The sequence below is a fragment of the Macaca mulatta genome, chromosome 11 (genome assembly GCF_049350105.2).
Source record: "Macaca mulatta isolate MMU2019108-1 chromosome 11, T2T-MMU8v2.0, whole genome shotgun sequence".
Lineage (NCBI taxonomy): Eukaryota > Metazoa > Chordata > Mammalia > Primates > Cercopithecidae > Macaca > Macaca mulatta.
The window spans coordinates 23,563,627-23,580,408 of NC_133416.1; the positions used below are offsets into that span (position 1 = coordinate 23,563,627).

The 16,782-nt window shown below is 37.1% G+C and overlaps 1 protein-coding gene across 3 annotated transcripts in view; it reads left to right on the forward strand.

The window, feature by feature from the left end:
- SLCO1B1 (solute carrier organic anion transporter family member 1B1) overlaps nucleotides 1-16,782 on the forward strand; it is a 120,758-nt gene that overhangs the window by 7,072 nt on the left and 96,904 nt on the right. For 2 of the 3 annotated variants that reach the window (XM_077953687.1, XM_077953689.1), the window contains one exon: nucleotides 13,542-13,681. The gene's annotated coding sequence lies outside the window, so the exon portion shown is untranslated. Of the gene's footprint in view, nucleotides 1-13,531; nucleotides 13,682-16,782 lie in introns of all 3 variants that reach the window. The other variant, XM_077953688.1, reaches the window with a different exon arrangement.

The following is a 16,782-nucleotide window of genomic DNA, read 5'->3' on the forward strand; positions in this document are numbered from 1 at the left end:
TGTGTTGTCTGGAACTGTAACCCTTCAGGAGCTGGGTCAGCGCCTTGCTGCCTTTAACCCATGGACCCAGATGAAGACATGGATTTCTACAATCTCTGGAAGTATATTGCTTTGGGCACTTGGATTGGGTCTACTTCTTTTGGTGATTTGATGCTCCCTCCATCGCCTCCAAAAACAAAAGAAAACACAAGAACAAATATGGGCTACCTTTTTAGGATTGAGGCAAAACAAAAAAAAAGGGGGGGGAAATGCAGGGGCCTTTGAAAACAGTATGCTGAGAATAGATAGGGCTCAAGGACAGTATCTCCAATTGAACTGTTAATGAACTCCCGTAGGCGCCAAGAAGGCGGGCAGATAAGGAAGAGCATAGAAACAAATAACTGAGTAGAAGGTTACATCTGGGAAAAGAAAGTTTGTTTTGCATTGCATTCTTTCTGCTGACGTGGGGTTTATGGAGTATAAATAAAGTGAGGCGGAGGCTCTGAGCACGGCCGCCATGTTCTCTGTATGTCTTTGTCTTTTGTGTGTTCTTTCATTCTCCACCACCCCCGGCACGGACCCCAACACCTTCCCTTAAATTTTATAATCTTATGAGCACAGGAGTTCAAGGCTACAATAAACTACGATCATACCACTGCACTCTAGCCTTGGTGCTGGAGAGAGAACTTGTCTCTAAAAGAAAAAGAAAAAAAAAAAGACCTAGAAGCATAAAACTCCACAACACCTACTTCTACCCCTGTCGATGCAGATATTCAGTTCTGCCTTGGGTAATGACCCTCCAGCAGCCTCCCAGCTCTGCTACCCATCCTGTGTTGTCTTTCTTCCCTAGGCTTGTTCCCTCACGACTGCAAGGTGACTACTGCTCCCCATGGCTAGTATCCCCAGTTCAGAAGAGAAGAAGAAAAATGTCTTCTCAGAAAGCTTTGTTGTTTTATTTCGGAAGGAAATTCCTTCCTAATTAGCAGCCTCTGCCAATATCTCATTGGCCTAAGGGGTAAACACTGAATTGTAGCCAGTAGCAAAGGAGACAGTCTTATATTTGCCTCTATTATTAATTACATCAGTAAGGACTGGATTTTGTCATTCCTCTGCATCAATCTGCAGTCATCATATCTCACCAAGACCTGCATTAAAAGCATAGCAAAAAACTCTGATTAGTTAGTGACTTACCACATTTTCATAGGATTTGAAATTAACATACTTTTACTTGTTGTTCTGTAATTCTTTTCTGTGTATATTTATTTATTCATCCTAATAAAAAGATATCAACTTGAATTTTATACCTTACAACTTAATAAGTTACCACCTGCCTCCCATACCCACACCAATACGCCTCTCTTCTACAATAAAGAAATGAAATGAAATGAGAAATCAATTGTTCCATAAACATCTATTGGGGATCTTCAATAACTCTTATAATTTGGGGACTCAGTTTCTTCCCCTTTGATAAAATGCATTATTTCAATTATTATTATTATTTTTACTGATATGAGGTTCTTTATAAACATTGTTATTATTATTATTATTAAAGACAGGGTATTGCTCTTTAGCCCAAGCTGGAGTGCAGAGGCACAATCACGACTCACTGCTGTCTCAGTCTTCTAGGCTCAAGCAATCCTCTCACCTCAGTCTTCTAAGTAGCTGAAACTACAAGGCCTCATTATGTTGCCCAGGCTGGTCTTGAACTCCTGGACCCAACTGGGCTCAAGCAATTCTCCCACCTTGGCCTCCCAAAGTGCTGAGATTATACTCATGAGCCACTATATCTGGCCAAGGTGTTATTTTTTAATTATATTTTTCTGTACTAGAAAAAAAAATCAAATGACACAAAAGAAATTGAAATGAAACACAAATGTATTGTCTGTGATCCTCCTTATGACTAGTCCAATGCCCTAGAGACAAACACTTTTAAGCAGTTTTGTTTTTAGGTCCACTGGTAGTGAACTCCATAAATCATATATGTATGCCATTAAATCTTAATTTATCAAGTTTAAAACATCTTTTAACTCCATGCCATAAAGTATTAGACATTGTTATTCCTCTCTTTCTATTTATATTTTTCCCAATTTTCATTTTTTGAAGTGGTTTTCAAAATTCCTGTAAATATTGATTGCATTTGGAAACGTAAATAATATGTTAAATCATAATTTTTAATTTCATTAACTTGAGACTTCTCATGCTATTAAATAAGAAAAAAACTGACCCTTAACTTCTCACCAACTGTTTTGTTTCTTTCGTCTGCATTTGTCTGCTGTTTTTATCTCCTCCCTCATGAGGGTAGTGCCAGTGCTCAGAATAAGAACTGAACTCCCAGACCTCATGGATGCCAATGACAGAGATCATAAGGGATCCAAAAGTGCTCCAACATCCACTTTCTCTGACCTGCTTGCCCCCACCAAGAAGTGTCAAAGGAGAAACCTATGCTTTCAGAGTAAAATACCATCTCCCCTGTGAGGCAATAAGAGTGAGCCCACGGTACTAACTCCACAATCACATCCCTCTGGGCCTACGTTGCTGCATTAGGGAGGAATTTAAGTGAGTGAATTGTGCACAGAGAAAAGACTTAACTTTCTCCAATCACCTCAAACCTATCAATAGTGGTCAAAAAAGGACCACAGGTGCTTGAATGAGTTACTACTTCTCCAGTTTGTCTCCATGGCAAGGGGTTGCCAAGTAGTCCAGGCATACTTACCCTAATATTGACACTCACCATCCCACCAATACTGTCTACCTTGAATTCATAAGAATTAATCTCATTATGTCCTTTGCTCCCATTTATGTCAGTCACCTGAAAAGCTCCAAAACTGCAAGTTAGTTTTCATTCTTTTATAATTGCCATAAGTCTAACCTCCATATACCTCCTATGCTCCACCTTTTCGCCCAGCTTCCAGTTCATAAATGAGCATTCTGTTCACCACTGCACACTCAGCGAAATCTGCTTCCTCCGAAACCTTATCATACAATGGGTGTTTACTTTGTCTTACAACTCTGTGGTTAAAGGGCAAGACCTTGCTTCTCATTTTAGCTTCCGGAACATTATTCTCGCTCCCTCCTTGCCCCCCACAAAGAGCAGCTTCACATTTCATGTCCTTAGACCTTAACACGATACCTACGTCAAAGTTACGTTCCTCTTTTCCAATGATTTGAGCTCCTCTTCTTGTTTCAAGACTACCCTCATCTCGAATCTTGGTTATTTTTAAGACACTCAGAGATAAAGTTTCGAAGTTCATGGACCTAAAACTTAACCCATAATTTTTCCCCTTAAACCTGTTCTACACATTCTTTTTCATCACAGTTGCTTCTGGCTGATATCTCTGGACCTGTCTGGGGCCAAAGTGAACTCATGGCCCTAAAAGGAAGTATACAAGCCATTCTGTAGGTTGCCTGTACACTCTCATGATAGTAATTTTTTTTTCTGCGCAGAAGCATTTTAGTTTAATTAGATCTCATCTGTTGACTTTGGCTTTTGTTGTAATTGCTTTTGGTGTTTTGGTCACCAAGTCTTTGCCCATGCCTATGTCCTGAATGGCATGGCCTAGGTTTTTTTTTCTAAGATTTTGGTTTTACATTTAAGTCTTTAATCCATCTTGAGTCAGTTTTTGTAAAGGTGTAAGGAAGGGGTCCAGTTTCAGTTTTCTGCATATGGCTAGCCAGTTTTCCCAGCACCATTTATCAAATAGGGAATCTTTTCCCCATTGCTTGTTTTTTTGTCAGGTTTGTCGAAGATCAGATGGTTGTAGATGTGTGGTGTTATTTCTGAGGTCTCTATTCTGTTCCATTGGTCTGTATGTCTGTTTTCATACCAGTACCATACTGTTGTGGTTATTGTAGCCTTGCAGTACAGTGTGAAGTCAGATAGCATGATGCCTCCAGCTTTGTTCATGTTTTGTTTAGGATTGTCTCAACCATATGGGCTCTTTTTCTTTCCATATAAAGTGTAAAGTAGTTTTTTCTAATTTTATGGAGAAAGTCAAGGGTAGTTAGATAGGAATAGCATTGATTCTATAAACTATTTTGGGCAGTGTGGCAATTTTCACGATATTGATTCTGTGTATCCATGAGCAATATCAGTATGATATTGGCTATGGGTTTGTCATAAATAGCTCTTATTATTTTGAGATATATCCCATCAATACCTAGTTTATTGAAAGTTTTTAACATGAAAGGATTTGAATGTTATCAAAGGCCTTTTCTGCGTCTATTGAGATAACCATGTGGTTTTTGACATTGGTTGTTTATGTGATGGAATACATTTATTGATTTGCATATGTTGAACCAGCCTTGCATCCCAGGGATGAAATTAATAAGCCTTTGATGTGCTGCTGGATTCCGTTTGCCAGTATTTTATTGGGATTTTCGCATCCAGTGTTCATCATGGATATTGGCCTGACATTTTCTTTTTTTCTTGTGTCTCTGTCAGGTTTTGGCATCAGGATGGTAAAGGCCTTGTAAAATGAGTTAAGGAGGAGTCCTTCTTTTTCCATTGTTTGGAACAGTTTCAGAAGGAATGGATCCAGCTCCTCTTTGTACCTCTGGTAGTATTTGGCTGTGAATCTGTCTGGTCCTGGACTTTTTTTGGTTAGTAGGCTATTAATTACTGCCTCAATTTCAGAACTTGTTGGTCTATTCAGAGATTCAATTTCTTCCTTATATAGTCTTGAAAAGGTGTATGTGTTGAGGAATTCATCCATTTCTTCTAGATTTTCTAGTTTATTTGGGTAGAGGTGTTTATAGTATTCTCTGATGGTAGTTTGTATTTCTGTGTGGTCAGTGGAGATATCCCTTTTATTATTTTTTATTGTGCCCATTTGATTCCTCTCCCTTTTCTTCTTTAGCAGACTGGCTAGAGGTCTATCTTGTTAATTTTTTCGAAAAACCAGCCCTTGTATTCAATGATTTTTTGAAGGGTTTTTTTGTGCCTCTATTTCCTTCAGTTCTACTGTGATCTCAGTTATTTATTGTCTTCTGCTAGCTTTTGAATTTGTTTGCTCTCATTCTCACTTCTCTAGTTCTTTTAATTGTGATGTTAGGGTGTTGATTTGAGATCTTTCCAGCTTTTCTGATGTGGGCATTTAATGCTATAAATTTCCCTCTTAACATTGCTTTAGCTATGTCTCAGAGATTCTGATTTGTTGTCTCTTTGTTCTCACTGGTTTCAAAGAACTTTTTGATTCCTGCCTTATTTACCCAGGAGTAATTCAGAAGCAGGTTGTTCAATTTCCATGTAGTTGTGCAGTTTTGAGGGAGCTTCTTATTCCTGAGTTCTAATTTGATTGCCTTGTGTTCTGAGAGACTGTTTGTTATGATTTCAGTTCTTTTTCATTTGTGTTTTACTTCCAATTATGGGGCCAATTTTAGAATAAGTGCCACGTGGCTCTGAGAAGAATGTATATTCTGTTGATTTGGGTTGGAGAGTTCTGTAGATCTCTATTAGATCCACTTGCTTCAGAGCTGAGTTCAAGTCCTGATATTCTTGTTAATTTTCTGTTTTGTTAAGCTGTCTAATATTGACAGTGGGGTGTTAAAGTCTCTCACTCTTACTGTGTGTTTGTCTAAGTCTCTTTGTAGGTTTCTAAGAACTTGATTTGTGTATCTGGGTGATCCTGTACTGGTTGCATATGTATTTAGAATAGTTAGCTCTTCTTGTTCGATTGATCCCTTTACCATCATGTAATGCCTTTATTTGTCTTTTTTGATCTTTGTTGGTTTAAAGTCTGTTTTTTCAGAGAGTAGGATTGTATCCCCTGCTTCTTTTCTTTCTTTTTTTTTTTTTTTTTTTTTTTTTTTTTTTGCTTTTTATTTGCTTGGTAAATATTTTTCCATTCCTTTTTTTGAGCCTGTGTGTGTCTTTGCATGTGAGATGGGCCTTCTGAATACAGCACACTGATTGGTCTTGACTCTTTATCCAATTTGCCAGTCTGTGCCTTTTAATTGGGGCATTTAGCCCATTTACATTTAAGGTTAATGTTGTTATGTGTTAATTTGTTCCTGTCATCATGATGCTAGCTGGTTATTTTGCACACTAGTTGATGTGATTTATTCATGGTGTCATTAGTCTTTATGTTTGGTTGTTTTTGCAATGGCTAGTACCAGTTTCTTTTCCATATTTAGTGCTTCTTTCAGGAGCTCTTGCAAGGCAGGCCAGGTGGTGACAAAATTCCTTAGCATTTTGCTTGTGTGGAAAGGATTTTATTTCTTCTTTGCTTATGAAACTTAGTTTGGCTTTATTTGAAATTCTGGGTAGAAAATTCTTTTCTTTAAGAATGTTGAATATTGGTCCCCACTCTCTTCTGGCTTGTAGGGTTTCTGCTGAGACATTCATTCACTGTTAGTCTGATGGACTTCCCTTTGTAGGTGACCTGACCTTTCTCTCTGGCCTCCCTCAACATTTTTTCCTTTATTTTGACCTTGGAGAATCTGGTGATTATATGTATCTTGGGGTTGATCTTCTCGTGGAGTATCTTAGTGGTGTTCTCTATCTTTCCTGAATTTGAATGTTGGCCTGTCTTGCTTGCTTGGGGAAATTCTTCTGGATAATATCCTGAAGTGTGTTTTCCAGTTTGGTTCCATTCTCCCCGTCACTTTCAGGTACACCAATTAATCATAGGTTTGGTCTTTTCACATAGTTTCATATTTCTTGGAGGCTTTGCTCATTCCTTTTCATTCTTTCTTCTTTAATCTTGTCTGTGTGCCTAATTTCTGCAAGGCAGTCTTCAATCTCAGATAGCCTTTCTTCCACTTGATCAATTCAGCTATTGATGCTTGCGTATGCTTCACGAAGCTCTCTTGCTGTGCTTTTCAGCTAGATCAGGTCATTTATATTCCTCTCTAAATGGGTTATTCTAGTTGGAATTTTGTGTAACGTTTTATTAAGGTTCTTAGCTTTCTTGAGTGGGATTAGAACATGCTCCTTTAGATCAGAGGAGTTTTTTTATTATCCACCTTCTGTGGCCTTCTTCTGTCAATTCATCAATCTCATTCTTTGTCCAGATTTGTGTCCTTGCTGCAGCAGTGTTGCGATCCTTTGGAAAAGAAGCAGTCTGGCTTTTGGAATTTTTAATGTTTTTTCACTGGTTTTTCTTCACCCTCAGGGATTTATTTACCTTTGATCTTTGAGGCCGTTGACCTTTGGATGGGGTTTTTGTGGGCAAGCCTTTGATCTTTGAGTCTCTTGACCTTTGGATGGGGTTTTTGTGGGCAGGTCTTTTTTGTAGATGTTGTTGTTGTTATTGCTTTCTGTTTTTTAGTTTTTCTTCTAACAGTCAGGCCCCTCTTCTACAGGTCTGCTGAAGTTTGCTAGAGGCAAACCCCAGATCCTGTTCACCTGGGTATCACCAGTGGAGGCTGCAGAATGGCAAAGATTGTTGCCTGCTGCTTCCTCCAGAAGCTTCATCCTAGAGGGGCACTGGCCTGATACCAGCCAGACCTCTCCTGTATGAGGTGACTGGCAATCCCTGTTGGTAGGTCTTTCCCGTTCAGGGGGCACGGACGTCAGGGACCCAGTTGAGGAGGCTGTCTGTCTGTTAGCAGAGCTCGTGCACGTGCTGGGAGAATTCCCCTTGTCAGGATCAGAGCCAGCAGGCTGGAATGATTAATTTTATCTGCAAGCCCCTGGCAGCAGCTGCTGCGTTTCTTGCAGAGATGCCCTGCCCTGTGAGGAGGAAGCTAGAGAAGCAGTCTGGCCACAGTTGCTTTGCTACGCTGTGGGAAATTCTGCCCAATGCAAACTTCCCAGTCTGCTTAGCACTGTCAGGGAAAAATTGCCTACTAAACCCACAGTAATGACAGTTGCCCCACCCCCAACCAAGCTCTATCATCCCAGGTATCTCCAGACTGCTGTGCTGGAAGTGAGAATTTCAAACTAGTGGTTCTTAGCTTGCTGGGTTCCATGGGAGGGGAACCCACTGTGTGAGACCACTTGGCTCCCTGGTTTCAGCTCTCTTTCCAGGAGACTGGATGGTTCTCCTGTCTCACTGGAGTTCTAGGTGCTGCTGGAGTACAAAAACTCCCACAGCTCAGTGCCTGTCCAAACGGCCACCCAGTTTTGTGCTTGAAACCCAGGGCCCTGGTGGTGTAGGCTCATGAGGGAATGTCTTGATCTGCAGACTGCAAAAATCTGTGGGAAAAGTGTAGTATCCAGGGTGGGTAGCACTGTCCCTAACCGCTTTCTTGGCTGGGAGAGAGAGGTTCCCGGCTCTGTGCACTGCCCAGTGAAGCAACACCCCACCCTGCTTCTGCTCACTCTCCGTGAGTTGCATCCATTGCCCAACCAGTTGCAATGAGATGAGCTGGGTACCTAGGTTGGAAATGCAGGCATCACCTGTCTTCTGCGCTGATCTCACTGGGAGCTGCAGACCGAAGCTGTTTCTATTTGGCCAACTTGGCCCCTCCTTGCCTTTTTATTCTTAATAGTGTTTATTTATGCTTCCTCTCTCTCTTTACTTGTCTTTCTAGATTATTTTTATTGTTATTATGTTTTACCTTTTCAAAAACATAGTGTTTTACTTTTTGTTACCTCTATAGTACATAGTCTATTTATTAAATTCTGCTTTTTATTTTTAAAATTTTATTTTATTATCAATCATTTCTGTTATATAGAAAAGACATTCGTGATAAGAGTTAAGTCATACTATAATCCAGCATAACCTCATTTTAACTTTTAACTAATTCCATTTGCAAAGACCTCGTTTTCAAATAAGGTAATATCATGAACTTCTGAATGAATATGAATATTTTGAGGAACACGACTCAACACAGTACAAGGTGTTCTATCTCATTAATTAGATTGAAATCATGAATCTGGATTAATCTCTTCATTCCATATAGATACATTATTTTCCCTTTGGAAATTGATATCCCAGAAACCACTGCCCATTTATAGACGTAAGCCTGTGCATTCAGCCTGTGAATTCAGTTCTGTTTACTCCTTTATATTTCTGTTTAATTTCTGGAAAACCAGATGTCAAGGGCAATGCTTATATTGTCTTTGAACATAGATATGTCCCTGTAGAATTTTAAAAGCATATTGTACCAGTTATTCTTATTTGATATAGAAAATATATCAATATGCAAATTATTGAATTACGTATCAGGTTGTTCTACTTTTTTTTTTTGAGATGGAGTCTCACTCTGTCACCCAGGCTAGAGTGCCGTGGCATAATCTTGGCTCACTGCAACCTCCAACTTCCGAGTTCAAGTGATTCTTCTGCCTCAGCCTCCCGAGTAGCTGGGACTACAGGCGTCGCCACCACACACAGATAATTTTTGTATTTTTAGTGGAGATGAGGTTTCAACTGGTCTCGAACTCTTGACCTCGTGATCTGCACACCTCAGCCTCTCAAAGTGCTGGTATTACAGACGTGAGCCTCTGCATCCAGCCTCTTTCACTTTTAAACTAGCTTTTTTCAAGCCCTAAAGTACCAAATCATCAGACTTTTAGGAAATAGAGGGAGTAGGCAATGCTCTATTACTTCTGTTCTATTATCTTTTTCCCCTCTTTTCTCTCCCCTTTATTTCCCCTTCTCAGGCTCAATCACCAAGCACAATGTCAGAAACATTATAATCATTCAATGCATTGTGTCTGTCATAATAGTTTTTATCAAAGTATAGACAATACTGTAATAAACATCTTTTTATGTAATTATTTAAATACATCTGTAGTTTTCTACAGTATATCATCTTGGAACCAAAATTACTGAATCAAGGAGTGTAAGCTTTTTGAAGTTCACTTTTCAAGTTTCTTTTCAAAAAGATTTTACCAAAATGGTTTTTCCATACAGATTGTCCCTGCTTATTCATATTTATCAGACATAGGGTTTTTTCAGTATTCAATAATTTATTGCAAAATGGTATCTCACTGTTGGTTCATTTTTATATATCTGATTGTAGATGGCACGTATGCTATTTTGACAGGAATTTATGATAGAGTCCTTTAAAATATTTTGTATGATAGAAACTTTTCTTTTCTCAACTCTCTCTGGTTCTCTTGGGCTCAAGTCTAGAATAATACTTTTTATACTCAATGGCTAAAAAATGTGTGTCCTCTTGAACAGCACCAATGTGGCTTTGGTTTACTGTAACAGAAATACTAATTAGTGCTCAGTTTTCTGATATATGATCAATAATGTAGAAAACAAGATAAAGAGGTTTTCTGAAAATTTCAACTTTCTCATAGAATTCTGAAGTCATATATTCTCATATGATATAACAAAGACCAACCACAATACCTCAGATTTTCTTTGCAGCAACAGCATTCTCCTGTCCTCAACTCCTGCTAATTAAGTGTCTCCTGAAATTCCAGCTGTGACCTGCTTGGATCATCTTGCTCATCTGCCTTAGACCTCTAAAAATGTGTTCCCTGTTCTGTTGACTGTAAGCCTTCTGAGATCGTCTTGACACACTGGATATCTATAGCTGCCTAATAGTTTTTACAACACATTAAATATAAAAAACAAGTTTCTATAACAACCCAAAAGATCACACTAGCTCACCAGCATCCAAAGCAAGCAAATGTGAATTGCCAGAAAAAGAATTCAGAAGGTTGATTATTAAGCTACTCAAGGAGGCACCAGAGAAAGATGTAAATCAGCTTAAAAAATTTTTTAAAATTATAAGATATGGATGAAAAACTCTCTAGAGAAATAGATAACATACATAAAAAACAATAACCACTTCTGAAAATTAAAGATACACTTAGAGAAATGCAAAATACATGGAAGGTTTCAAAAATAGAACTAAACAAGTAAAAGAAGTAAATTTAGAGCTTGAAAATAAGACTTTTGAATTAACCCAATCTGATAAAGACAAATAAAAAAGATTAAAAAATGAACAGCCCTCAAGAAGTTTGGGATTATGTTAAATGACCAAACCTAAAAATAATAAGTGTTCCTGAGGAAGAAGGAAAATATAAATGTGTTGAAAATTTATTTGAGGAAATAATTGTGGAAAACTTTCCTGGCCTTGATAGAGATCCAGACATCCAAATACAAAAAGCTCAAAGAAAACCTTGGAAGTTTATCACAAAAACATTATCACCTAGGCACATAGTCATCAGGTTGCATAAAGTGAAGACAAATGAAAGAATCTCAAGAACTGTGAGGTAAAAGCATCAGGTAACCCATAATGGAAGACCTATCAGATTAATGGCAGATTTTTCAGCAGAAACCCTATAAGCTAGAGGGGATTGGGATTCTATCTTTAGCTTCTTTAAACAAAATAATTATCAGCCTAGAATTTTGTATCCAGCAAAACTAAGCTGTATAAATAAAGAAAAGTTAAAGTCTTATCCAAACAAATGCTGAGAGAATCTGCTACTACCAAGCCATTTCTACAAGAAATGCCAATAAGACGTTTTAAACCTTGAAACAAAACCTCAAAATACACCAAAATAGAAGCTATGTAAAGCATAAATCTCACAGGGTCTATAAAACAATACACAATAAAGAAAAAATAACGTATTCAAGCAGCAACTAGCATGATGAATAGAATAGTACCTCACATCTTAATACTAATGTTGAATGTAAATGGCCCAAATGCTCTACTTAAAAGATGCAGAATGGCAGGATGGATAAGAATTCACCAACCAAGTATCTGCTGTCTTAAAGAGACTCACCTAACGCATAAGGATTCACATAAACTTCAGGTAAAAGGATGAAAAGAGATGTTCCATGCAAATGGACACCAAAAGTGAGCAGAGGTACTTATTCTTATATCAGACAAAATAGACTTTAAAGCAGCTGCAGTTAAAAAAGACAAAGAGAGACATTATATAATGATAAAAGAAATAACCCAACAGAAAAATATTACAATCAAAAAAGTATGCATTCACCTAACACTGGAACTTCCAAAATTATAAAAGAATTACTACTAGACCTAAGAAATGAGGTGGATAGCAATACAATAATATTGGGAAACTTCAATACTTCACTGACAGCACTAGACAGGTCATCAAGACAGAAAATCAACAAAGAAACAATGGACTTAAACTATACCCTAGAACAAACAGACTTAACAGATATGTAGAGAACATTCTACCCAACAACTGCAGAATATACGTTTTATTCATCAGCACATGGAACATTCACCAAAATAGACAATACGATAGGACACAAAGAAAGTCTCAATGAATTTAGAAAAATCAAAATTATATCAAGTACTCTCTCAGTTCACAGTGGAATACAATTCTAAATCATCTCCAAAATGAACTCTCAAAGCCATGCACATACATGAAAATCAAATAATCTGCTCCTGAATAATCTTTGGGTCAACAATGAAATAAGATGGAAATTTAAAAATTCTTTGAACTGAATAATAATAGTGATGCAAACTAACAAAACCTCTGGAATACAGCAAAAGTGGTGTTAACAGGAAAGCACATAGCATTAAATGCCTACATCAAAAAGTCTGAAAGAGCACGAATAGACAATATAACATCACACCTCAAGGAACTAGAGAAACAAGGAAAAACCAAACTCAAGCCTAGTGGAAGAAAAGAAATAACAAAGATCAGAGCAGAACTAAATGAAATTGAAACAAAAAATATACAAAAGATAAATGAAACAAAAACCTGGTTCTTTGAAAAGATAAACATAACTGAATTTTTTTGAAAACCTTTATCTGTGCTTTCCCATCCTTCTGAAAGCCTTCTCATATTTCTGAGTGAATATCTCACATTGAAGGCCACTGGGGTAGAGGATTAATAGCTAAGATAGAAGAAGAGATACCAGATCTCTTTCTTTGTGCCAGACATGTTCAGAATTCATGAAGTTGATAATGGAGAGATTTTTGAAGGCATAGCTGATTCATTTATTCAATGTATTTATTTTCTATAATAATAATTTATTGTAGTATTAAGTTACAATGAACTTTATTATAATAAAGCTAAATTTATTATAATAAATTAATATTAATGAAGGTTAAGTTCCTATAATACATTATCTTAATTTATTTTAATATTAAGTTATTATAATAATAATTTATTTTCTATGTATAATGATTTATTCTTTGTGGTAATATGCCAAGCACTATACTAGAATCTGATGACTGATGAAAAAAGATGAAGTTCCTGATCTTTTGTTGATCATATTTATGGAAGAAAAGACAATATACAAACATATTTCATAAAATCATGTAATTTTAAGAGATGGGGGGTTAGGGCAAGAAAGTAGAAATTTACAAATGTTACATTTTTAAGTAGGTCAGGGTGAGCATCTGCAAAGCAATAATAATTGAGCAGAAAAACAATTGAAACAAAAAGTGGACATCTGTAGATAAAACATTTCAAGTAAAAGGAAGAATCATGTAGCTTGCTTCATGGTCAAGTTTGACTCTTTAAACAAAATAAATGTTGACTGCTTCCTATTTGTATCACATGTATTGATGATTGAATAACTGCTTCACATACAATTACTGTCATCTTTCTTACCATTTAAAAATACTATTGCAGATTAAGTGTTTGTTTTTAACATCAGTTCATTGGTATGCATTTTTAAAATAGATATTTCATTTATTTATTTAAAACATATTTATTGAGTATCTTCTAGGTATGAGACACTATTCTTGGAACTGAGTATACAGCAGTGAACAAGGAAAACAAAAACCTATCTTTGTTCGTCTGGAGATTCCTCTGCAGCATAACTTAATGGTTGTTGAGGCAAAGGAAGGCTGGCAGTAAACAAAACATGTGAGTAAAATTTATAGTATGATGATGAGAGAATAATAATTGAGTACCAAAGGGAGTAATATTAAAAAACTGTTAGAGAAGACCTCGCTGAAAAAGGGTCATTTGTGTGGGTACTAGAATATGGTGAAGGCGTAAGCTATGCAGCTATAGGGAAAGAACATTCCAGACAGGAAGAAAACTAGGAACAAAGATCCTCAGTAGAGGATGTATAACTTATAAGGCCTTAAAGCTGTTCTTTTGATTTTTGAGTTGATCTGTGAAGCCAATGGGGGATTTGAGCAAAGCTGTGACATGGTATGACCCTCACTGATGTGTTAAGATTTACACAGGGGAATGAGGTTGGGGAAGAGGGGCTGTGAGTGGTCAGGAGAAAAGCCGAGATGCAAGTATGAGGGTATTGCAATAATTTAGGACCATCCTGAAAGTTGTGGAGGAGGCGAAAAATCATCAGATTCTGGGTATATTTTGAAATTAGAGCCTAATATGAGTGTGAGAAATAGAGAAGAATGATTCTAATATTGTGTGTGTGTGCATGTGCACGCATGTGTGCAACTGGAATGATAGAATTACAATGTATGGGGATTATTGTCTTCCCTGGACAATAATCCTTGGAAATGGGGATTATTATAAGAGGAGAGGTTTGGGAAGGGAAGACAAAGATACCAGGTTAGAAAATCCTAAGTGTAAGATGCCTATTAGAGATATATAGGAAGATGGTGAGAAGTCAGTGGATAAATCTGGAGTTCATGAGTAACTTGGCTAGATAAAAAATTTTGGAATTATCAACATATGGATAGGATTTAAAGATTGGAGAATAGATGAAGTCACAAACACACGATAAGGTTATTTTCTGACATGCTTCAATTTGGAAGACAAAGATAAAGAATTTAGAGTAAATGAGGTGTAAATAGGTAAGTCAGTGAGTTAGAAGGCAAACCACAAAGGGTAGTGTCCTGCAAAGTTTTGCTTACGGAGGGAATTCTCAGTTCTGAAAATTGCTGCTAATAGCTCAAGTTAGATGAGGACTATTAGATGTAGCATTTAGGTAATTTATGACTTAGGAAAAGTAGTTTCAGTGGAAATTTTGGGGGGCAAAAACCTGATAAGAGTGTGCTCAAGGAGAATGGAAAGAGAGAGATTGAAAGCAATAATTAAACACGCTATTTCTCTGTGAAAATAACACAGAAATAGGGCAATATTAGGAAAACATGGGATCGAAAGAGAGATTTTTGGAAGATGAAAAAGTGACGGCATGCTTACATGCTGATGGAAACATTTCTTTAAAAAGAGGATGGTGATATCCTTAAAAACACAAGGGGAAGAGTCAATGTCATATGCAAGTGGAGATTGGCCTTAGCTTAAACTTGGGTAGTTCATGAAGGTAGACCATGTGATACTGGGGCTTTATGTAGATAAGTATGGTCAAGGAAGCTTTTGAAGTTTCTTCTTTATTTATTTATTTTTCAGTCAAATAGGTCATCAGCTGAAGGTGGGGAAGAGATGTATTAGAATTTCAAAAAAAAAAAAAAAAGATGAAGGCACAAAATACTCAGAATGCAAAATGATGTAAACGACTTCTTGGCAAAATAAAAGGTCCATTTGGGCTTCCTAATCATACGTTTAAAGTCAGCATGGTTGAGAGATTTTCCTCAGTTACATTTAGCTTCATGAGGGAAATGTGCAGTTATTTGAGAGTTAAATTTCATCAAGATTGTGGCTTTCACATGCAATTAAAATAATGCTAAATAGTCAAAATTACATGAAATTATGTAGAAGACAGTGATTACCATGACCATTAAATTAACCCAGATGTATAGATAAGGAACAGTGAAATCTCCGGCAAAATCAAATTGTAAGTTATATATCCTGGTCAGTGGAAGCATGTGGATCTAGGGTGTTACTGAGTGTGAGCTAGGAATGATAAAGAGTGGTGCTCCAATCTTTGATATTATGGAGAGATTACAGTGGTGTGAAGTCTAGGATATGCCCATAGCAGTAGGTAGAAGCCAAGATCATTGAGCAGAAGGCTAAAAATTAAAAAAAAAAAAAAAAAAAAAAAAAAAAAAGAGAGAGAATTAAAAAGATTCTCTTCGTGGTCATCACAATCATGAATAATTAAAATAGTAGTAGCATTTTGAGAGAATGGCTTTGAATAGAGAGCTAAAATTGTCATGAAATGAGTGGGAATGACTGAGGGTGGATAGATGATTTCAACAAGAATAATAAGTGATAGAGTCTTTTAATATGAGATCCAAAACTGTGGATTATGAGTGTAAAGGGTGGGGAAATGTAAAGGAACTAGCAAAGTGAGGCACATTGGAAACCAGTCCATCTGGTTTGCAGCAATATGGGGGATAAGGCAACCCCTGTGTATCACTGCTGCGGGAGAGGGAGTGTCTCAGGGAAGACCAATTTTTAAGTTCAAGCCAGAAGTGAAGCAAAATAACTTGGAGAAGAGGTAAAGGTAAGGGGAGTTTCAGTCATGATTAGTGATGAGTTCCAGAAAACTCAAGAGAAGAATTTCAGTCCAGGATTGGGAGCGAGAGAGAAGATGAGGGCAAAAATAGGAATGTGCAGAGCCTTATGGGGATTAGAGAAGTGGTGATGAGTCATCAGGGAATCCTTACCTTCTTTTAGTGGTCACTAACATAAGAGAGATAATTGCCATGGTAATATTGGTCTTGATGATGCCAGAGCTTTGAGCATTGGTGGGTATAGAAACATGTTTGGAGAATAATATGTAGAATAGGGGTTCTTTCCAGGAGAGTGTAGCTTTCTGGAGCTGTCTCTTAATCAGCACCAATGGAACTGAAATGTTCAGATACTGGCGGATCTGCTGAGAGCCTGATGGTTCCCTCTTGAGGTGTGCCTGTGGTACACACATGAGAACTCTGGGGCTAAAACCTATTGGACATATCTACAGGATACAGATCTCAGAGATTTTATTTGTACTCATTTAATATAAATTAACTGCTTTAAAAATATATAATATGCAAATCTCATACAATTAGTCTAATTAGGTATTGAATCTATAATGTGCCAGGCATTATGTAAGGCACTTTACATACACTAAATCTTTATTCCAAATATTGACTTCCTAC